Raw genomic sequence first — 24,292 nt, 5'->3', positions numbered from 1 at the left:
ACCTTGAAATTTCAGGATCCAAATCCAGAACCAAACTTGCCTACAAAAAGAAAAGGAGTACTTGTGGCACCTTAGAGACTAACAAATTTATTAGAGCATAAGCTTTCGTGAGCTACAGCTCACTTCATCGCGAAAGCTTATGCTCTAATAAATTTGTTAGTCTCTAAGGTGCCACAAGTACTCCTTTTCTTTTTGCGAATACAGACTAACACGGCTGCTACTCTGAAACCTGTCAAACTTGCCTACAGTTTGTGATATAGAGGAAGAAGGGATCAGATCCAATGTTCCAGTTCAGGCCCAACTCTTAAATAACTAAATAAACAAAAATATATTGTTACTGCAGTGTGCTGAGTTTAATATTCATTATAAATTAGAGACTAGCTCTGGACACAAAATCCAGAACATGATTTCGAACTCTCCAAATGTCAGTGGCTGTCAGACCAGAGTCCCACTGGTTGTCCAATTTCGTAGACCCCATTAGTAAAGACCGTGGCCATTGTAAAATCCGGATATGAATCTAAGTTTGGATTATAAACAAGGGATGATAAATAGCACCAAACCCAACAGAAAGGCCCTCAGATGTACTGGTCATATTAGTTAAACCTTTAACTGTCTAGACTGTAGGCATCCCATGCTGATCAAAGAGCATTAGCATCACCAGGTCTCAGAGCAAGTTTCTTTGAACAGCTGTGATTTTATTTTCTGCATCAGCTGCAACCTATGAATAGTTCTCAAGGGTAAGAAGGACTAAAGCACATTACAGTAGCCCAGCCTAAGACACCAAAGGAGAGGATCACAGTGGCAGAGTATACAACTGGAAGAAAAGAGGGCAACTTTTGAATTCTCCAAAGATGAAAATAACTATTTCTGACAAGGGACAAAACCTGGACTTCTACATTCAGCTGGGCTCAAGGTCTAAAAAGATGCCAAGTTCTGAAACTTACCAACCTGCGTATACTAGAAATTTCCACAGCATCCATCAATGTAGTATCTATGCATTAGATAGGGATTGGTCCTGCTTTGAGCAAGGGGTTGGACTAGATGACCACCTGAGGTCCCTTCCAACCCTGATATTTTAGGATTACACAAGCTATTTATTTCTGCACAACAACATCCTGAGTGAATGTCATGGTTTTCTCTGCTTTTCAGAGATTCTAGGAAGCTTTACTTTACTTGGGGTATGTGTGTGCCTGGTTTTAAGAGGTGCTGGGCACAGCAGCTCCCGTTGCTTCAGTTACAGATGTAGGTGGACACCCCTTCTGAAAACCAGGCCATTATCCTTTTTAACCCTTCCGCTTATAGTGGAGAAGCTTTAGGGGGAAAAGAGTAGCAGCCGTGTTAGTCTGCATACGCAAAAAGAAAAAAGGAGTACTTGTGGCACCTTAGAGGCTAACAAATTTATTTGAGCATAAAATTTCGTGAGCTACAGCTCATTTCATCGGAATGCATCCAATGAAGTGAGCTGTAGCTCACGAAATCTTATGCTCAAATAAATTTGTTAGTCTCTAAGGTGCCACAAGTACTCCTTTTTTCTTTTTTAGGGGGAAAGTGTCCCTTGCAGCGTGTTCTAGAAGTCATAAAATTTTGTCACAAGTCTGTGGCAGTCTATGTGCTATAACATCACTATGAATGCTTTAGCTCCAACTGTCACATGCTTCATCTAAGCTCTGTTAGCTATTCTGTACTACCGGGTTGCATGCAACGGTGCAATCAGAAAGGCCAAAGCACAATTGGAGTTGCAGCTAGCAAGGGATGTGAAGGGTAACAAGAAGGGTTTCTACAGGTATGTTAACAGGAAGGTGGTCAGGGAAAGTGTGGGACCCTTAATGAACGAGGGAGGCAACCTAGTGACAGATGATGTGGAAAAAGCTGAAATACTCAATGCTTTTTTTGCCTCAGTCTTCACAGACAAGGTCAGCTCCCAGACTGCTGCACTAGGCAGCAAAGTTAGGGAGGAGGTGAGTAGCCCTCAGTAGTGAAAGAACAGGTTAAAGACTATTTAGAAAAGCTGGATATGCACAAGTCTATGGGTCTGGATCTAATGCATCCAAAGGTGCTGAGGGAGTTGGCTGATGTGATTGCAAAGCCATTGGCCATTGTCTTTGAAAACTTGTGGCGATCAGGGGAGGTCCCGGACAACTGGAAAAAGGTAAATATAGTGCCCATCTTTTAAAAAGGGAAGAAGGAGAATCTGTGGACCTACAGACCGGTCAGCCTCACCTCAGTCCCTGGAAAAATCATGCAGCAGGTCCTTAAGGAATCCATTTTGAAGCACTTGGAGGAAAAGAAGGTGATCAGGAACAGTGAACATGGATTCACCATGGGCAAGTCATGCCTGACCAACCTGAGTGATGAGATAACTGGCTCTGTGAATATGGGAAAAGCGGTGGCCGTGATATATCTTGACTTTAGCAAAGTCTCCCACAGTACGGTCTCCCCCAGTATTCTTACCAGCAAGTTAAAGAAGTATGGATTGGACGAATGGACTATAAGGTGGATAGAAAGTTGGCTAGCTCATTGGGCTCAACAGGTAGCGATCAATGGCTCAATGTCTACTTGGCAGATGGTATCTAACGGAGTGCCCCAGGGGTCTGTCCCAGGGTCGGTTTTGTTCAACATCTTTATTAATGATCTGGATGATGGGATGGATTGCACCCTCAGGAAGTTCACAAATGACACTAAACTGGGGGGAGAGGTAGATACGCTGGAAGGTAGGGATAGGGTCCAGGGTGACCTAGACAAATTGCAGGATTGGGCCAAAAGAAATCTGATGAGGTTCAACAAGGACAAGTGCAGAGTCCTGCACTTAAGAAGGAAGAATCCCATGCACCGCTACAGGCTGGGGCCTGACTGGCTAAGCAGCAGTTCTGCAGAAAAGGACCTGGGGATTAAAGTGGGTGAGAAGCTGGATATGAGTCAACAGTGTGCCCTTGTTGCAAAGAAGGCTAACGGCGTATTGGGCTGCATTAGTAGGATCATTGCCAGGAGATTGAGGGAAGTGATTATTCCCCTCTATTCGGCACTGGAATACTGTGTCCAGTTTTGGGCCCCCCACTACTGAAAGGATGTGGAGAAATTGGAGAGAGTCCAGCGGAAGGCAATGAAAATGATCAGGGGGCTGGGGCACATGACTTATGAGGAGAGGCTGAGGGAGCTAGACTTATTAAGTCTGCAGAAGAGAAGAGTGAGGGTGGATTTGATAGCAGCCTTCAACTACCTGAAGGGGGGTTCCAAAGAGGATGGAGCTTAGCTGTTCTCAAAGGTGGCAGATGACAGAACAAGGAGCAATGGTCTCAAGTTACAGTGCGGGAGGTCTAGGTTGGATATTAGGAAAAACTATTTCACTAGGAGGGTGGTGAAGCACTGAAATGGGTTAACTAGGAGGTGGTGGAATCTCCATCTTTAGAGGTTTTTAAGGCCCGTCTTGACATAGCCCTGGCTGGGATGATTTAGTTGGTGTTGGTCCAGCTTTGAGTAGGGGGTTAGACTAGATGACCTCCTGAGGTCTCTTCCAACCCTCATCTTCTATAATTCTATCTTAGTGGATCAGGGATGGAGATGTAGTCACTGATATAAACTGGATTCTGATGGCTTTGAAGAGCAGAACCAAGGTCTTAAATTTGTGCCAGATTGGAAACCAAGAGAGATTAGAGTACCAGTGATAGTGGCTCTTCTGACTAGGATGCAGGCTGCCATATTCTCTGTATTCTTTCCATCTTCTACCCTGATTACCATAATTCAGTCTGAAGATGATGACTACATAGATCACTATGGCCAGACCCTCACTTGGGAGGAAGAAGCAAAGTCAAAAATAGTCAACAGCAGAAAAAAGGCATGTATTACTACTGTTCCTGCCTGGGCATACAGGGTTAGTGATGAGTCCAGCAGGACCACAAGAATTGTATTCTTTAACAAACAGAGAGCAGATCTTTTCAGCAGGACAGGAGGTAAATGTCCCAGCTAGTTCTCCACAGTGTTTTCCCTGTTCTACTAGCCTGAAATTTGGTCTTGCCTAATTTCAGTTAGAGTCAGCTCTTCTTCATCCAGGCAATGATCTCTTGGCAGGCATTGTGCAATCTTAGTGATGGCAACTGCTTGCCTCTGTAGGAAATGAGATATACAGCTGTCATCAGCGTATTGTTAGCAAAGGAGCCCGTTAGCCCTATCAATAGATAAACGCTTCAGAACATTAAAAATAGTTAAGTGAACCACAGGCTACAAGAGAACCTGCCTACTCTTACTTGTCATTTGAAAGGAAATTCCCTCTCTTTGTATTAAGTTTAAAATGCCGTTCTTCTCTGAAGACTGATCAGTTTAAAATGGCACCTTCTTCCTGAGCAGGTCCGCTCCCTGAGCCAAAATTTTAAATTAGGACCTGAGGATAGGCCCCTAAATCCATTTAGTCATCTAAAAATAAGGTGCCTGATATTCCAAGGTGCAGAACATTTGCAGTAGTTGGTGCTCAGCAACTCAAAGTCAGGCAGTTTTAATTAACATGCCAAAATATGAAGTTATGTGCCTAACTTTATGCACTGAAGTTGGAAAATTTTAGTCTATATGCTGATCCTCTGGTCTGGCTGAGTTGCAATCAATACAGAACCAGGAAAGGGGGGGCGGGGAATGAAACATGGCTTTAGGCCATCTTGATCCTGGGTTTGATTCAGCCCCTGGTGCAATTTAGGTTGCTCTAAATTGTGACCAATTGCTAGCTCTCTCCCCCAAAGCTGTTTTGACAGCCATAGAATGCCTTGTGTGCTTAAGGTTGTAGCAAGAGTGGTATAGAACTATCATACTGGCTCTTCACTGCCTGTAGATTGTCCTTAACTGGCAGAATCTCCAGTAGCCAGTTAAGCTGGCTTTATGGTGTAGCTTTATGGAGTAGTGCTGAAGTGCGATAGCAGGGAAGGAGGGCAGTAATTGGACCTATATGGTTAACTTCACAACAGCCATACTGGGTGAGACCAAAGGTTCATGTAGCCCAGTATCCTGCCAATGCCAGGTGCTTCAGAGGGAATGAACAGAACAGGTAATAATTGAGTGATCCATCCTCTGTCAGCCATTCCCAACTTCTTTATATTCCTATTAGCCTTGTAAGGCAAATGGTGTTGAGAGCGCGAGCTGGATTTTATTCCGGTTGATGCACCATGAAATAATTACTAGAAATAACTAAATTACAGGACCAAATTCTCTCCCTAGTTATACCTGTGCAACTAAAGGAGGGATTTAATGACACAGTCAGAAAGACCACCACTTAAATGTCAGGCACTCCTCCCAGTGATTTCAAGAGAGGTTTTGCCACTGATTTCAAAGGGCGCACAATCAGGACTATAAACCTCACATTGAGTTTGCCTGGTAGAGCATTTTTAAATATACACTTTAGTAAACTTATAAACCAAATTTGCTCTGGAAACCATTTAGAGACAATAAATATGGAACTCAACAATGCTATTTTTACGGTCACTTTTCAGAGCAGAATCACATTTTTTAAATTATTTTCTACTTTTGATGAAGGACTTTGAAATGCATTTCAATGAAACATTTAAAAAAAAATCTAACTCATTAATTGAAAATCACCTTCCTTTGAATTGCCATATCTTGACAGCCCGGAAGCTGTCAGAGAAGGAACGTTAAAAGTATACATGTAATGCTGTTCCTTTTCCACAGCTCTTGTTCTTGTGTGACTAGATTTAGGCATAGAGCACTTTAAATGTAATCCATCAAGATTGCACATATAGCTAGCTATAATAGCAGTGCAGGTCACGTTGTACCCAACTATCTCAGCTTCTGTCATCCGAAAAGAACTGAGACATGGTGACACAATGTTCATTTGTTTTGGTGGCAGGATTTACACAACAGGGTTTAAAAATAATAATAATCTGCTAAAACATGTGAAAGTGAGTTAAGTAAAACCTGAATATATTCCCTTGTTTAAATACTAGTTATGTGGGCTGACAGCTGTTCCCAGTGGAGGGGTTTTAAAAACAACAAAAAAAAACCCCAACCACTGCTACAAAAGCATTGGTTGTTAAAACAAATGTCTGTTGATGGGACTCTTGGAGTAGAGTGTAGCCCAGCTATAGTTGCCCAAATACAGAGAAGACATTGTAAAGGAAATGTGGGGGGGGCGGGAAAAGAGGCAGAGGTGGGGAAAGGAAAACAAAACAGGGACAACCTCCCACAAAGGGGAGTATGAAACCTGTGAAAATAAGAATCCATCTTTTCCACCAGGCCTATTTTTAGAAAAAGCAGTTGGAAGAGATGTCATAAGGCTTCAAAAACATCAGATTGGTGATTACGGATACTCTATAATATGGTCTGTTCAGCACACAAGGAGACAAGATAGATGTTAAAAGTAAACATTAGGAGTAAGGTGGTTTCTATACACATAAATCTCCTCCTGCTTGGTGGGGGTGGGAGGGGTGAAGAAAGAAAAAAAAAAAGATAATAGGAGCCCTCACATGTTGCCAACTCTCACAATTTTATCACAAATCTTGCAATCTTGGTTGGTTTTCTTAAAGCCCTAGCTCCCGTAATCATGTCTTTGTCAGAATCTTCTCTTTCATTTTTAAAATAAAGTAATCTCTTGCCCTCAAAGTTGCAAAGAGAAGCTTGAAAACCCGAATCCTAACAGCCTGAAAATCAGAAGGTTAAAAATATATATTATTTGTAGAGATCTCCTTGTTTTTAAGCCAGTTGCCTGCTTTCTGAGGCCAGTCTAATGACTCCTTGAGGTTGGCAATATTGCCTCAATAAGGTATACAAAAGTCTGGCTTGATGGAAGAAAGAAGATGTGTCTCACTGCTGCTATACATTGTTATGCCCAGAAACTGAAACTGAAGGTAATAATAAAATATATTTAGAGCACACTTTTCATTTAAGAATTTCTAAGTATTTAAAATACATCAATCACTTAAGCCTCGGGACAACTCTATGTATTGATACTATTATCCCCCTTGTACAGAAGGGTAGAGAGGTTCAGTGATGTACCATGGGTAAGGCTATGGTTTGGTCACAGATTCCGTGACTTTCCAGGAACTCCATGACTTCTTCTGGGCAGGACTGCAGCAGCTGTCAGGCCCTGAGGCTGCTGCAGCAGCAATGGCCAATCAGCTGTTCCCAGGCCCTGCTGCCCGATCAGCTGTTCCCAGGGCCCCCAGGGCTGCCTGCTGGAACAGCTGACCAGCAGCCAGCCGCAGGGGTGAAGCGGCAGTAGTCAGCTCCTGCTGCAGGAGTGGCAGTGGGGCTAGAGCAGCTGCAAGCCCCAAGAGTGCTCTGTTTGTTCCCCCCTCCCCTCCCCCCCCAGGGAATTTTTAGTAAAAGTCAGAGACAGGTCACAGGCTTCCATTAATTTTTGTTTATTGCCCATGACCTGTCCGTGACTTTTACTAAAAATACCAGTGACAGAATTGTAGCCTTAACCCTGGGACATTGCAAGTTGCAGAGCTGAAACTAAAACCCAGAATAAGATACTGAATTCCAATCACCAGCTCTAACTCCTAGGCCACATTGTATCCATGTGACCATATAATGCTACCTAAATTGGTATTAACACAGGAACTAAAGGAAAACAACATTAAGAAAGAATGTGATACTAAAGTTTGTGAGGGAACAGTACTATGGACAACAGCATTGCCCTACATACCCTGCTGATCATCATTAGTGTCAAGGCTGATCCCACAGGGAGTGGCCTCCTTGCAGATTGAGCACTACTTTGATTGATCTCTAGCTAGCTCCTTAAGATGGTCTGTCTAGATGGTCAGTCTGTCTCCATCAGTGGAGATTTTATTGCACTACGGAAGCTTTTGGTGATCACTAAACCTGTGGTGGCATTCTTTTGAAAATATACTTCGTAATTCAGTTGTCTGTCATCCTAACAATATGTCCATACCCAGAAAGCTGCCAAAGGAAACCAGTGCTGATGGGGATACTTGGTGGGTTTGGCTACGAATATCCTTATTGCTTATCTTTTCCTGCCACTTAATATGGAGCAACTGATGACGACGAGCTGATGATGACGAGCATCAAAAATATCAGTCCGCTGCTCTTCAGCCTTCCTTGGCGCCTATATGTGACCGCTGTACAATAGAATTGGTATAACCATACTTCTAAGAATCCACAGATACATAGAAAGTGTGATGTCCCAATGTCTCCACAGAAGCTGCTGAAGGCCCTGGAACGTGGCAGAGGCAGCTGCTACACAAGCATCCACATCTTTTGAGCATCTTCCAGCAATGTCTAGGACACTTCCCAAGTATTTGACAGTTGCTACCTGCTCATGCTTTGACCAGAGAAGATAGTCTAATCAGCAGAGGCCTAGCTCTGTGGAGTACTTTCAGAGGCACTTCAGTGGGATTGTGGAAAAGGCAAGCATACCTCAGAGCCACTGCTCCTCAACTTCTCTGCTCCTTATCCAGATGCACTAAATTTAATTCCCATCCATGCACAGTGGTAAGGCAGAAGATCACACCCTGGGTAAGTAGTTAAATACATGGAATAAAATTACCAATAGTAATAGTTAATACAACTGCTGTTAAAAAAAAAGTACATCATCATATATGGAGGGGGAAATATTTGGGGACCTAGCTGCTAACATGGCATGCAAATACAGATCTAGAACACACTCATCACTGTAATTTTGTTGCATAGCACAGAATCTTCCAAAAACCAAGTGTGTGGTGCTGGACTTCAAAGATAGATGACAAAGCCTCCAACTGAGATACAAACACTTAACATAGTGCAGGAGAAGGAATATTTACAGGATGATTTAATACATTTTTCTATGGCTTCCAGTTTCATCAGTCAGCATTTCTGAGGTTAGCAATTGACAGTAACAAAACAGAATTATGCAAAGCTTGCTGGGGCATTGTTGTCTTCTATGGGCTCCAATCATATGCCCACAATGTGATTACTGCTGTACATACATAACAGATTGAAACCCTGCTACAAGGAACTTGCAATCTAAATATAAGGCAAGATATAGACAGGCAGGGGAGCACAAGGTAACAATGAGGTAAAACAGGCCAGCATTAAGCCAGTGGTCACAGCCCATCAGTTTCCTATCATGGCATTCCTATGGAAAAGGCATACAATTGGTTCTAATATAAGATATGTATCTGGTAAACAACTATAGTTAAGAGGTACAACATGGTCTCCTGGTTGCGAAGATCTGATATAACACTCTGATTTGAAAAACCCCTAGTTCCAAATAACACCCTTAACTAAACACACATAGCAATCAATATTTCTGATGGTGCTCCTCCCTTGACTTTGAAAGAATAGCATTAGGTTGGGATTCACAGATTCTCCCTCTCCCATTCCTGGTCTTTTGTTTTGTTAACTCTTACTTTCTGAAACTACAGAGGATGAGAAAGAGAGAAAAGACCCAGCTAGGATTTTAAACTCATGATCCCACCTGCAGCAACATGCCTGGAACTTGAAATAAGGAGCAAAACATGCAGGAGAGAAGAGAAGAGCTTGGAGGAGGCACCAGGAAGTCAGTCTGGGGCAGATGGCTAGAATGCCAGCTGCATTTGCAGCACCTCTTTAAACAGTTCTCTTAATAAAGAGCCAGTTTAGTTTTCAAAGCACAGAATTATTTCCCTGTTAATGCCCAGCACCTAGTTCTTGCATCACTATCACGCTTTCCTGAAATGGCAACTTTAATGAGTTTCACAGTAGATGTCCTGTTGCACAAACAAAGGTACATGAGCAACAGAGGACGAACAGGACACTTATACCACAGGCATAAGCCTCAATACGAACTTACTGCAGAACACTTGCCTTCTCTCCATGCAGGCTTTATTTGCTAGCTAATGAATGTGGGGATGCAAATAGAAAATCGCCTCACAGTTTATAAATGAGCTCAGCTGGAGTATTTTAAAATACAATGACAGGTTTCAGAGTAGCAGCCGTGTTAGTCTGTATTCGCAAAAAGAAAAGGAGTACTTGTGGCACCTTAGAGACTAACAAATTTATTAGAGCATAAGCTTTCATGAGCTACAGCTCACTTCATCGAAAATGCATCTGATGAAGTGAGCTGTAGCTCACGAAAGCTTATGCTCTAATAAATTTGTTAGTCTCTAAGGTGCCACAAGTACTCCTTTTCTTTTTTTAAAATACAATGGTACACTGCTCCTTTCCTCTGGCACCAGTATAGAGGAGCTAAAGCCAGTAGAATGGGGCAAGAAATTGGAAACAATGGACAGGGGAGGGAAGGGAAAAGAAAGCAGCATCTCTGCTGCTCTTTCCCTCCTCCCACTGAAGATACACAAGTCTGGTACAGGCACACAGAAGGGCCGGGGCTCTGTCAGTTGGGAGACACGTCAGGGTTGTAAGCAGCATGCACTAGTGAGCTCCTATGTGGAAATATTAAAAGCATCCCGCTGCATCCCCTGCCCCTTGAACAGGGAAGACAGAGCTCAGACACAGGAGTTGTCTAGTGACAACACAGCTGCTGAGGAGATGCTAGGACCAGACAAGAGGGAACTGGTATCTATGCTACAACTCCACAGTCCAAGATTTAGCACTATAGAGAAACCTTAAGACAGACAGAGGGTTAGATAAACTGCACAGGGTTTCCAGGCCACACACCCTCTTCTCAACACAAAGTTAGAAGCCCCTCCCTCTTAGAGAAGAGCAGAACAAGAAAGTAATACCACAAGGTGAACCCTGCTGAGGTCCCAGAAGCCTTCCCCTACCATGAGCTTTTCCTCAAGGGGGAGGACTAAAGCCAAAGCAAAAAATCAAGATCCTAATCACTGAGTCTTGTTCTCCTTTCTGAATGGTGTTTCCTCATTCTAGCATACACTGCCCAGCCTCCTGCTATCTCACATACAAGTAAGCTCAAGTTCTAAAAGCTCCACCTGTAATTGGTGCCAGCTGCAACCTTTCTGACACATACTAATTGCCAATAATGATTTAAGTGCAGTAAATTCACATGCAATTGTTTTAAATAAATGAATCTCTCACAGCTTTTCCCTGAGAAAAAACTGTTAATCTTTGCTACTGACTTATCAAATCCTCCAGTCACCTGTTTACCATCATTTTCATGAGCTGATAACGTGTTTATTAGAGCCATAATGTGCAGGTAGAAGTATAAAGGTCTCATTTGGTAGTTTGAGTTTCATATAATATATCTTTATGAGAAAGCTTAGTTTTGCTGTTGGGTTTGACTACAGCAGAGACCAAGGGCCAAAATAAGTGCCTCATATTCCTTTCAAATTAAAAGTGACCCTTAGTAATGTTAGTTAACCTTAGACAACTTCCCAGGGTGCCATTTGGACCTACATACCAGGTTGTTGGGGGGTGTTTCAATTAGGATATTGCCTCCAATAACAAATGTATCTGGTCTTAGTTAACTTTATTGTATTCCTCTTTTCATTTATGATGCTTCAAGAATTTTTTGTATTTCAGAAGAAGTTTCACAAGGTAATAAAGGCCTGGTTTGAGAGTTTTGCTTCCAATAGGATACTTTATGTTCCTATTGGAAATCCTCCCTGAGATAGTGCAGACATTGCATTTTTGACAGTTTGAACTTATTATTTCACTGGAAGATTTGATGTCTGTTCTGACAGGAAATATTTTTTTATTGTGACACAGTGAAGTTACTGCTGTTGGGAAATCAATGCACAGGACATATCAGTCCACCTTCACTAAGACCAAGAGTTATTCCCAGGTGGGCAGTAACATGGCAAGACGGGGTCTGGTGCAAATGAGTCACTTTTTAAAGCCATCTTCAATTGGCTTGATACTGCAAGGTGCTCAGTGCCCTCAACTCCCATTGAATCAATACACTGCATGATCAAGCCATAAATGAGTGATAACTAAGCCTAAGTATAGGAGACAAAATATTCTCCCTGGACATGAGAAAAGATGCAGTACAATACGGGGGAAAGAATCTTCCAGCCTAATTTATTTTGATACATTTTCCCTATTCCATTCTTTTGTAACACTACAGCATGTAAATGATAAAAGCTGCTCCCAAGATCCTCTTTTACTATCAGTAAAGCTGTATATTTGTCACCTTTATCACAAGAGTCATGGACTCAAAAGATTTTCATGTTTGTGTTATAAATATATATTGACTTTGGGGATCGGTGTGTTAGTAGGTCAGCGGCTGGGCAGATAACAAAGCACCTGTGTGAACCTGCAGGTAAATATTTGTATCAGGCAGTGGTTCTCAAACTTATTTGATTCGCCCGCCTCCTTCTTTTTGTCTGTAGTCATTTATGTGCTTCCTCCTCTCCACAAGTACATATACCGCCTCCCAGCTCTGAAGAAAGAGTGGAGAGCAGTAGCTGCTCGCTGGGTGCCCAACTCTGAAGGCAGCGTTGCCACCAGCAGCAGCACAGAAGGGTAGCAATGTGAAAAGTGATATTCATCAATATCACTTGTCACAACAGACTTAGCGCACCATTGCCACCTTTATTTCTGCGCTACTGCTGCTACCTTGGGGTTTACAACCAGAGCCCTGTGACCTCCAAGTGAGAGAACTGAGAATGGAGGGAGGAAGGAGAGCCCAAGCCCGGGCTGCCTCCTAGTGAGGGATTGGGGGTGGGAGAAAAGGGGAAAGAGAGCCCAAGCAGCAGGACTCCAACTGTCACCCTTATCCCCACCCCTTGGGTGTCCATGGCCCTTCTGCACCTGGGGTTGACAGCCAGACATCTTTAAAAAAAAAAAAAAAAAAAAAGCACACAGCTCACGTCTCCCTTGACAAATTTCAAGGTCAACCCCATAGTTTGAGAACTGCTGGAATAAGGTTTGGAACTTCCCTACAAGCTGCTCTGTGTGGAACTCCCTCTGAAATCAGTACCACGCAATTAAATAACATCACCAATAGTGCTGCATGGGGAGTATGTGTACAATCAGGCCCATTGAGACTGAAACAAGAAGCCCAAAAGACTTCACAGAGCATTAGTAGAGAATAGGGAATCAGTAACACATGTCACAATGGACCCTGAGGGAAATATAGGAAAACAAGTAGTCAAACAAGAAGTAGTGACAAGTTACACTCTGAATCTAAAGGAAACTTTTTGTTGGAGAAGAAGAAGAAGAAAGGAACCTGAACCTATAAAGGAGGAATATATAAAAAGAAGGGTCTGTATTCAAATCAAGAGGGTTCCCAGAATATGTTTAAGGTCTCATTCTGAAGTCCTTAGTTGGCCAAAATTCCCACAGACTTCACTGAGAGTTTAAGGACCACCAGATTTAGCTCTTGAGAACTTAATGTAGAGGCCTGCTTCTGGGAAGATAGGTTATTTACTATAAAACACAGATAACATTTCATAATTTATCCTGTGATTTCCATGAATTGTGACATTGATCCGATGACTCTTCCATAACTCATGCCCAAGCCTATCATGAAAAAACTAGAGCCCAAATTGTTCATGTCAGTACATGAGTACTGTGGGTGAAATTATAAATATAATGCTAACATGCAATGATATTGTGGGGGAGGAACACACTTTGACTACAAAGCTCCACTGAAGGCTTATTATTAGCCTCTTAAATAAATGTAAAAGCTGGTATTTGTTTATGTACATAGCTCTTTCCTACTTAACAGCCCAGTCCAGAGGGACAATGGGACAATTTATTGGTTGTTCCATGGCAAAAGCCAACTTCTCTTTTCCAAAGAAATGTGTAGAATATTTTCAGCAGACTGAATAATTGAACAGGCTGAACATTCTTAGGTGTTTTAAAATCTATAATATTCTCAAAGTCTGTTTTTGTGCCCAATAATCTCCTGAATCTACATTTTATATAAACTCTAGCCAATGCTGACCATGCCCAGACTAACACTTCTTGGAATAGGTTTCCCTACAGCTGAGAACTTTGCCAGTGTAAATAATGTAAAAGTTTGCTGATGCTATATATTCCAGATATCTTCCCAGATTTAACCATTTCAGGTAGTACCATGACCTGGAAGTTCAACAAATCTATGCTTACAGCTGGTCAAATTATTCATTGCAAATATTATATGTTGCTAATTTCCCCTTTTTTCTGTTTGTAGATTGTTTGTGACCCAATCTTGATGTCCACAAATGTATATATAACTATTCACCAAATAGTTCATGTAACACAGTTCAGCCTAGAGGTTGTTTAAGGACTATGCACCTCAGCTACTCACAATACATAACTGGTTACCTACATCATATGGTATTGCATCTGATCCTTGACTGAATGACTGAAACTTTTTAGAGAATAATCAATTGCAAACAACACATATCTGGCACAAATTTTCAGAAGAAAAATCATCCATGGCAAAATTTGAGACCATTTGGGGATTCGTGAACATTTCCAGAAATTCCCAGAAGCTATTCCAAGCCCTTGCCCTATAAAGACTTACAGGACTAGGCCCCTGAACATTGGGTTCACCCCAAGGAGACCTCCTTGCAGCAAGCAAAAAATCTAAGGTCTCCACAAACAACTTCAAAACAAACTCGTAGTTTTTGAGTGAGAAAACATTCACAAATCACTTTGCATTGTTCAACCTGCTTTACCGATCCACTTTGCCTAACAATCGAGACAGTGAAAAGTAACCTGGCAACAATAATCCAGGAAATGGGAGAGACTAGGGAGGCGAGAGTGGGGGGGCTATCTTGTGGTTCCAACAAGATTTAGTAGTTGTTTTGAATCACATCCAAAGCCGTTCCTAGGGATGGGGGCCCACATGCGGTGCCCCCCATTCAGTGGTCAATCTGCTGTGACTGGGAGCAGCAAGTACATTATTCTTGTTTTTGAAGAGGAAGAAGATGGAAAGGACAGAGCTGGTGTCAGGGAGCTAGCTTCAGCAGAGTCAGTCTCCTAGCAACACACTGGACACAGATGATTCTGGCAGGGGCTGTCTGATTGATTACACTTCCTGACTGGTGGAGGGGTGGAGCTAGCTACTATTTGACCCAGCAAGAGCCTAGAGCTTGTTGGCTACTCAACACATTGCAAGCCCGTAGCTGCACTTGGTACTGCTTCCTGTGCCAGCTCCTGCTCTTGTGCCTGCTTCAGCTGCTTCCCTTCTCCATCCTTGACATCTCTGGCTCTGCTTCCCAATCACATCTCAGGCACACCCACTGGCTTCGGCATTCAGCTTATGATCATTGGCTCTGCTCTTAACTACACCCTCCCAAGGTCCTCATCATTGACTCTAGCTTGGTTCTAGGCCTGGCTACCTCCATAGCTCCAGCCATTAGGCACAACCTCCTACATCCTGGTTATGTCCTTACCCCAGGTGGAAAGAGAAGAGGGTAGTGGTGGCCCTGTGAGGAGTGAGGTTTGAAGGACAAGAGTTTTCTGGTTGAGGGGAAAAAAGCAGGTGACTGAAGAAACAGCTATATCTACTAAGTAATTCTCCCACTGCCTACAAAAACATAAAACCAGCACTGGTCTTTGACGTTACCAGGTAAAATGCTGCAAGGAGGTGTCCCTGAAGTGAACCCAAATGTTCAGGGGTCCAGTCCTGAAAGCCTTCCTGGGGCAAGTTGGGGAGCTGCAACAAGTGCATAGTGTGGTGAAAAGCACACTGTGCTGACACCTTCTCCTACAGCCCCTTTCACATGTCCAAAGGGCCATGTTGGAGGAAATAGTGCCATTGCCCCAAGCATGCCTAGTCTCTGAGCCCTTCTCCACATTATGGAAATGGATTGCTCAGCAGCCATGGGAAATCTGGAACACTTGCTAGGTGTAGGAGTCCAGTTAAGGCCTACAAGCTCCAGCACCAACATCCCAAACTAGTGAGTGGCTCTGCACAGTACTGAGGAGCCCTTTCGCCCGCAGTCTCATGCCGCTAATGCCCTTTCCCTCCACAACCTGGTGGCCCTTCTAACACACTTCCCCCCACCTACGCACACGACCACGTCCAAGATTTGCTTAAACAAGTGGCTGTAGAATACAAAAGATGTAATAAAAGTGGGAGGATTGGCGATAAAGAAGGATCAGGAAACCAGGAGAAATCCAGGATTTCAAAGATATGCTGGGTTAACTGTCAGATAAAAATATCCTACCAACCAGTGGCAAGTTTCCCTATACCATTTACTATGTGAATTTTCCTCGAAAATAAACAATCATTAGCCCCACAGGATTTCTACATCAGTCACAGATATCTAATGATGTAATGTTTAAGAGAATTAACAGTGTGAAATAAACCCTTGATAACCATCTTTCCCAAGGATGGCTAAGTGTGAGTCAGAGTTTGTTTTAATAATCCTCACACACTAACATGGCATAGTCCATGTTGTACTGCAGTGATGCAACCACTGTGAGACAATGAGAGAGAGCTGTGAACTCCCACTGCTAAGGGAGGCTGGTCAAATGGAAGTAGTTAAAGAAAGAACACATGCTATGAAGGCGTGAATTTAGCAGGCTTGAGAGATTGGGCATTGCTCTTCAAACTAATATTATTATATCAATTTCAGCCACTTAGCACTGATCGCCTGTGTCAACAAGGCACTTCCTCTGTTCTGTATCTTGAGCCATCCTTGTGGCACCTGCCCTTCAGGGAGGAGTTATTGGATTAACCCAGCTTCCTCTTTATCTCAGTTTACTGACCAAAACCACTCTGCAGAGAAAGCTCCCTGAGTCAGTCCTGAGCTGCAGTTTCACTCATATGCAAAAACGCAGCTGTAGCATTGAACATGCAGAGCTGAAAAAAAAAAAAAACCATGACTTCATTGTGAGTAACCACCACAAGCAAAGCCGGGTGAAGTCACTGGGGATTTTTCTTTCCAGCACGCCCACACCTTTGGGACTCTTTCAGAGACTTGGACACCTGCGGGGCTGCCAGGAATGGGCAAACCTCTTTTGCTTGCTTTCCCTCAGCTGGGGGAAGAAGGCAGCTGACAGGACTTGTGTGCCAAACACGTTGAGACACGTTGGTTTTGCTACCTGTGCCAGGCCAGAAGAGAAAAAGCTGATGGAGACATTAGTAACCCTGCTTCAAAAATACCACTGCTGGCTCTGCTCCAGACTCCTGACCCTTACAACATAGCACTGTCAGATTGCTAAGAAAGCTGGTCAAGTCACTGAAGCAAGAGAGAGAAGTCCCCAGATTTCCTACTTTGTGCAATTCTATATAGTGTTAGCTAACCATAAACTCCCTGGGACTCCTCAAGGTTTTAATCTTAAAATGGGCAACCCCCCCCCCCCCAGATCTGTATATTTACTTTTAAAGCAAACATATTCAGTGGGCAAAGCCACCTGTTTAAAAAATGTTTTGTGACATAAAGCAGCCATTCAATCCAGAAGTGGGAATAAAACCTCAGGGCTGATTGCCCAGTTATTGAGAGGGAGTGAGATGCAGCTCATAATTAGTCTTCCCACAGAACAATCAGCTTCTTCAAGGTGAGCTGAGGATTTTAACTGAAGGATAAACAGGAAACTGTTAATGGTAGGATTAAAAGGTTAGATAAGAAAGCAGCTGCTGAAGTACCTTATACTTATCTACTTGGCTTTCACCTGTAGGTATTTTTCACTATATATTACCTACTACACATCTCTTTACTGAAAGCTATGTCTACAATACGGTTTATGTCGGCATAATTTAGGAGTGTGAATAAGGCCATGTCTATATGTACAGTGCTGCAGCAGCAGAGGTGTACCGATACAGCTGCATCCCTGCAGCACATCTGGTGAAGACGCTCTATGCTGACGGGAAAGAGCTCACAGCTGCGAGTGGCAGAAGCGATGTTGGTGGGAGAAGCTTGGTGTATCACGCCCCTGAGCAATGTAAGTTATGCCAACATAGGCTGTAATGTAGACATAGTCTAACTCATGCCCCAGAGCAACGTAAGTTATACTGACATAAGCACTAGTATGGTCAGCTCTGTGTTGGCAGAAGCGCTTCTCCCACTGAGATAGTTTCTGTCACTCGCAGGGGCTGGAATAGTTAAGCAGATGGGAGAACTGTCTCCCATCAGCTTAGAGTAGCTACATTAGTCCACTATAAACTCTCTAGTGTAGCTATGCCTTCACCCACCATATTACTTACACTAGGCTTCATGTGACAATCCTTTTGTTCAAATAATTTTAGACTCTTATTTCTACTTGGGGATAACATTAATATATTTTATATAGAGAAAAAGAGAAGGCCATTTCTCTTACCTGCAAATGGTATTTCTCCTGTGGTAAGGTCAATTTCTATCTACGTGGACTTGCATTCATGACACAAGCAAGCATTTAGATTTGAATCCCATGGATTCCCAAACTACATTTATAAATATATGCTTCATCAAGCCTTTAATATTTTACTTTCTATATGATGAACTTCCTTGCCCAGAAGCCTGGAAGATACAGATAGCAGCCAAGTGGCTTTTGGTCATGATACAGGGCAATCTCAAATCCATCAAGGACTAAAAAAAATTCAAAAATGACTGGTAACAAGAGTCTGAGGTCATCTTTTTAAAGTTTCCAAGTAATTAAGCCATTATAGACATGTAAGCACCTAGAGGGAAATTTCTGCAATTCCACAAGCATGGGTTTGACTTTCCCAGAAAGGTATGAGGAATTTCCTTTTTAGCAACCCAGCAACCTGGCCTTCATAGGAAGAGATTTCCAGCCCAGATGAAGGAACTGGCCTTAATGGGACTAGAGGTCCAGGCTCAGGAGTAAACCAAAGAGTTTGTCCTTGGACAGGGAAATTTGAGAAGCAAGAATCACTGGCTCTTTCCTACTGAAACTTTTTCAGTAAGAAAAGAGAATGACAAACATTGGGATAGAATGCATATAAGAAATTAACTTGAAACCAGATTGGGACCATGGATGCCCTGGAGTGGAAAAATGGACATAGACTTTGGGGTGGCAGGAGGAGGAGAAAGGGAGTAGGATGGAAGTAGTGAAAAGTAGGATAGAAGAATGGTGGCCCCATTTCCCAGGAGGCCCGAACCCAGCCAGCTTGTCTGAGCCTAACCAATTTAGCATTTGAAAGACAAGTGTGTCTGTCTCATAATTTTTTAGCTCCATGTAATTCTTATATACAACCAATGGCATCTCCATTTGTATGATACCTTTTGAACTCTGCATCTGATTAATTCCAAACTTTCAGGGAATGTCCTAAGTATCACTGGGCACATGTAACCCCTTGCATATGGTTAGCAGACCCAGCAGCTTCTGCAACCACATATGTAATTGTCTGTAGATCAAAAAACCGACTGATGGCAGCAATTAACAACTTTCTGCAGAACAATACCTCCATCTCAACTCTGCCCATCATCCCAATCCACATTAGAGTGTTGATACCCTGAATGATTTATCTCCTCCACAAAATTAAAAGAATTAAGAATGGTGGGAGGAAGGGGGAATGTGAGGGTGCAGACAAGGTCTCTGGTATGGGGTGGGAATGGGGGAGCCTGGCATGGGGGAGAATAGGTGGCAATAGCACTGGAGAGAGAAGAATGGGAGACTCACAGAACCATTGGTATAGGAGTATAATAGGAGATTCTGGTATGGGGAGGGGAAATGAGGGAATACACAGAGGCCAGGCATGAAGGAGTGAGTGAGCATTGCAAGGAATCCCTGAAATAGAGGGGGATGGGAGGGTGACACACAGGGAACTTGTGAAGGGGAACAGAGGAATGCAAGAGGAGCCCTGATGTGTGCAAAGAGCTCAGCCTGCAGAAGCAATGAAGTGCACGCCCACTAATGGTGAATTCCAATAAAGTTATGTCTCTTTAAAATTAGGAGAGAAATCTCCCACCACTATCCCTCCCCCCTCCCACCCAGTCTCACTTTGCTGGAAGAACATCTGCATGCTGCACTGTGACAGTGCAGGACGGTGGCCCTTCACCAGGAGGCCACAAGCTGATGACAGCACCAACTCTGTTGCAAGCAGCAGCAGAGAGCCTCCTTTGCAGGACCAGCAGTGAGGCATAGCCTGGCCAGCCATACCACCATCACAGCATACATGTTCTGCCCAGCTATGGCAGGACCCCAGAGGGAGCACAAAGAAGTGAGCAGCAAACTCCTTCCTGTTCCTGGAGAGGCTGAGCTCTTTCTAGCAGCTAGGTAGGATGAAAATACCAGGGCAAAACCTGGGGTTAGGGGGATCACAGCAGGGGAAGGTAGAGGGAGGTAATGTGAGGCTGGATTTTGCCACATGGTGGTGAAGAAAGACGGAGGGGAGAAGGAAGAAAGGAAAGGATTTTTCTGCATGGTGAGTGGAGGAAGCCTGAGGTGGTGCATGTAGAAAAGCATGAGAAGTATTAGGATGGGTGAGGGAGCTCGGTGTTTGCCTATGTGTATACATCTAAGGGCTTGTCTACACCATGGGGCAATGTGTCCCAGAGGAGTGTGAATTTTAATGAGCATCAACATTTTATGCACTAACTGGCCTGTGTAGACCCAGCTGGTGTGCACTAGATGTTTCTGAATGCTCATTAAAATATTAAAACTGTACAATGTTAATGCACACTAAGGAACTTTTAGTGCACACCAGCAGGGTCTACACAGGCCAGTTAGTGCATAAAAGTTTGATGCTTATTAGAATTCACACTCCTCTGGGACACATTGCCCCATGGTGTAGACAAACCCTAAGACATGATGATTCACATTTTTGTTCTCTGTTTTATAAACTGAAAGTATCTGGCACTTTGTAGATGCTGTCTGTGGAGGTAATTGGTATTTCCCCCCCCCCTTTACTACTGTAGCCCCCAAGGAGATTACCTAGATTCCTGGGACCCTGTCTGCTGGCAGCTCAGGGAGAGGCGCAGTGGCCCTGGTAGGGAGGGGAGCCAAGGCAGACCCAGAGTCTGCCCAGCAGCCAATAGGGAGTGAGGCCCTCCCAGGGAGAAACCATTTTGGAGTCAGTCTGGAGCCAGCCAGGAAAAGGGCAGGACTGGCTGTGTGGGGAGCTGGTGAGTCCCAGGCCTGCATGCAGGGTTCCCCCTGAGAACAGGTCTCTAGGGACCTGACAGCAGATCCCTCGGCTGGGTTTTTCCTTCCCCATTGATGATTCCCAACTTGTAGCGTTGGCTGGAAAACTTCTCCAGCCAGGCTGAGTTCACCCTCCAGTTCCCTAGGTGAGACCAGTCACCACATGGTCAGCTCTGCTCTGGCTGCTAGTCCAGGGCTGCTGCCTGCGGGTCTGGAGGCTGGGCTAGGAGGTTACAGTCTGGATGTTAGTGTAGTGGTGTAACCTACACCTTGAGCCCTGCACCCCTTTTTGGTGAGGGGAAATCCTGGGACCGACGCAGCCTGATTCCTACCTGGGGAGGATCCCTGCCAGCAGAGAGCAGCCCCTTTGCAGTGATTGAGGCGTCCAGAGTCATCTTCGAACCTGAGGATCATTCATGGAGTTTGTGAGTGAACCATCTTTTAGTTAGGTAGGTAATTTGTTTTGGGGACCCCTACTCCCCGAACTGTGTCCTCAAGCCAGGGAGTAAGCTTTTGAGGATTTTATAACCTGCTGCATATTACACCTGTAGAGGGATTTACCACCTTCTCCCACTTGTGAGTCCTGTGGGCTGTACTGAACCCAGTGAGCCACACTGCTAAACCACTGCAAAGAAGAATTTTGTGGTTATAGGTCATCAAGGGCCCCAGCAAAGTACCAACGTGACACTAACTTTACATTGCTCCATCAGGTCATGGGTATTTTCAGTGTGGGCACCGGTGACCCTAAAAATAGTGTTTTACCCTGTTATGTTGTATTTGTCTCCTGTTTAATATAATTATTGTGTTGAATATATTGTATTTGTTTGTGTTATTTCTTAGAAGTGTCCAACTATCTGGCAAGTAAATGGGGATTACCCTGTAGTTAGAATTTTCTGCCCAAGCTTCCCTGGTGACCCTGCCAGGAAGGAGTGAGGTGGGTGGAGGCACTGCCAAATAATTTCGTAAGAAAAAAGATACACCCTGCTGATTGGGTGGCAGGATCCAAAAGAACCCAGACCTGTAAGTGGATTGGCATTAAAGGAGGTAACCAGCTGTAGAGGGGGTGCTACCATTTTAAAATAATAAATAAACACTATGTATATATATTTACACACACACACACACACAAGTTACTGCAGACTTTGTAAATGATCTTTCCATGCTGTGCAAACCATTCACTTTGCAAAGATCTGCAGGCAGTAAGGAAATAATCAAAATGAGTTTGACTTCTCTGCAATACGTAAACATTTCACCACAGCATCATCTTACAAGCCCTTGAAGGGAAATCTAATATGACACACATGAAATTTTTGAACAGCACCACTTTGCAGGAATAATCACATCTTCTCATTTTCGTTTAGAATAAACCTTTTTTTCAGCACTTAAGAATAAGAATAATTAATAAAAGGCAACTTGCAGTAAAGTGAAAACTGCATTGTCCATATGCATCATCTTATTATTCTGCTCATGTGCCAATATTACAACATGTTCAGTAAATACAGATTAAACCTTTTGCAAGTATTAATTACTGAGACGAAAGCAAAAATTTCACTTAAAGTCCATATTATTAAAATCTTATCATAATCTTCCACACTAAACTAATTGAGCACTCTTTTCAATAAACATAAGCACTCCAGGACAGGGACTGTGCCTGCTTTACTTGGAAAGTGCCTCGTATATTTTTGCCAGTAGCTCTATATAAACAATAGTTAATACTAAATAATGATGTGTTGATCTTCTGCATAGAGCTCAGCTGCTAAGGTAACGATTTTCAAACTCTTTCCTCTACGTAACCTTTTTAACCAAGGACTTTAATTAAACAGCCCTGTACGTTCCACAGAGCCATAGCACAGATGGTTTTTGATGTGCTTTGTTCAACCACAGAAGCTACAGTGTTGCAGGCTAACAGACAGGTAGGTTCCCTACTGGGTGGGACTTGGGCAAGCACATGCCACAGTCAAACTTGGGGGCTGATTCTCCTCTCATCCATCCCAAAAGGTGAAAGTTTGGGAAAGTTCTGAGTGTGTGAAAACAGAATATTATAATAGAAGTGGTTTTCCAGCGCTGCCACTAGAACAGTATTGACCACCCAAACAATATAAAATATCATAAAATAATACAATTTCAGTTCTTTATTGCCTTCTGGTTTTGCAGCTATTAGGTTTTGCCATTAGGTTTTTTGCTGTTTTTGCAGCCATTAGGTTTTGCAGTCGCAACCAACACTGCCACTAGAACAGTATTGACCACCCAAACAATGTAAAATAATACAGTTTCAGTTCTTTTTTTGCCTTCTAGTTTTTCAGCCATTAGGCTACAACCAGCTCACATTTTCAGACTTCTCTCTACAAACATAAGGACTAGAAATTTATTTCCTTTATTTACAAAAGTGCCTTGTTTGTTGCACTATATACAGTGAACGTTAGCAAACTTACAAAATGTCAGTCTACTGTACTTAAAGTCAATACTCCAGGCATGTCACACAAAGTGAAACAGCACAAAAATCTTATAAAGAAAATGTGAGTAAAATAAAAAAATGGGGGGGAAGAATTAGTTTAAGAACAAAATTCATCTTGTGTCCGTTTTCTGATTTGCCACCTCCACCTGTAAATCTCTCTCAATTTTGTGATCAAGCCTCATATCCACTGTAAAAGCCACGATTCTCGCATAGTCTCTGAAAAATGTCCACAGCACATAACTGTTCTGGAAGCGAAAACTGTTTGGCTTCTTCGTCTGATACACTATCCTCTTGTGACTTGTTACAGCCTTGACTGTCCGAAAGGAGTTCCGCATTGGCGAGGTCTCCACCTGGCTGTCAAACTCAACAATGGTCTCAAATTCCTCTGCTGTTAGACTGTAAGGGATGACAACATCAAGGTACACCTCAGTGTCCTCCAGCCTGACATTGTCAGTGGCTAAAACAAACCTGCCCTTTCAGAAGCCATTACATACAGTCTTTGGGAGACCTGCAGCCCTAGACTCCTTAGTGAGATGAAGTGCATCAATAATTGTTGGGTTTGGGCAACATCCACAGCTTTCAGTTGCAGGTAAGAATCAAGCGAGTCCATGATTCACACATTCAGGTGAGCCATCTGATTGATTATAGTAAAACCTCTCCACTAACAAGGTTGTCAAGAAGCAGCAAGTCTGTTGTCAATATCCAGACTAATATAACATTATATTGTTTTCACAATATAGAGCTGCACCAAAAAGAAAAGGAAGGAGCACTTGTTATCTTATGCACCTCAGATAGGCCACTGTTGGGGCCAGATTGTCTCTAGACCTTGTAAAAGGGCAGGAAGGGGAAGCAGCAGGAGACTAAACTGATGGAGATGGTACACGAAGAAGCTTGGAGGAGAATTGTACTTCCTTGAGGCACAGCCCCTCCTCAAACTTCACCCTGGGGCAAAAGGCTGTGCTGTGACTAAAGAATGCTAAA

The 24,292-nt window shown here is 43.2% G+C and overlaps 2 long non-coding RNA genes across 2 annotated transcripts; one reads left to right on the top strand and one right to left on the bottom strand.

Annotated features, from left to right (window-relative positions):
* Nucleotides 1–6,834: 6,834 nt before the first annotated feature.
* Nucleotides 6,835–10,834, bottom strand: LOC122459225. Its single transcript, XR_006279762.1, has 2 exons — nt 10,698–10,834; nt 6,835–8,468 (listed from the first exon to the last, which is right to left on the bottom strand). It is a non-coding gene; the product is annotated as an uncharacterized LOC122459225 (long non-coding RNA).
* A 10,425-nt stretch (nt 10,835–21,259) lies between these two features.
* LOC122459224 lies at nt 21,260–23,668 on the top strand. The gene is made up of 3 exons (XR_006279761.1): nt 21,260–21,281; nt 22,697–22,769; nt 23,619–23,668. It is a non-coding gene; the product is annotated as an uncharacterized LOC122459224 (long non-coding RNA).
* The last annotated feature ends 624 nt before the right edge of the window (nt 23,669–24,292 follow it).

This window comes from Dermochelys coriacea, chromosome 3 (genome assembly GCF_009764565.3).
Source record: "Dermochelys coriacea isolate rDerCor1 chromosome 3, rDerCor1.pri.v4, whole genome shotgun sequence".
Classification (NCBI taxonomy): domain Eukaryota; kingdom Metazoa; phylum Chordata; order Testudines; family Dermochelyidae; genus Dermochelys; species Dermochelys coriacea.
The sequence above is the reverse complement of the archived record's forward strand: the minus strand, read 5'-3'. Positions and strand labels throughout refer to the sequence as shown.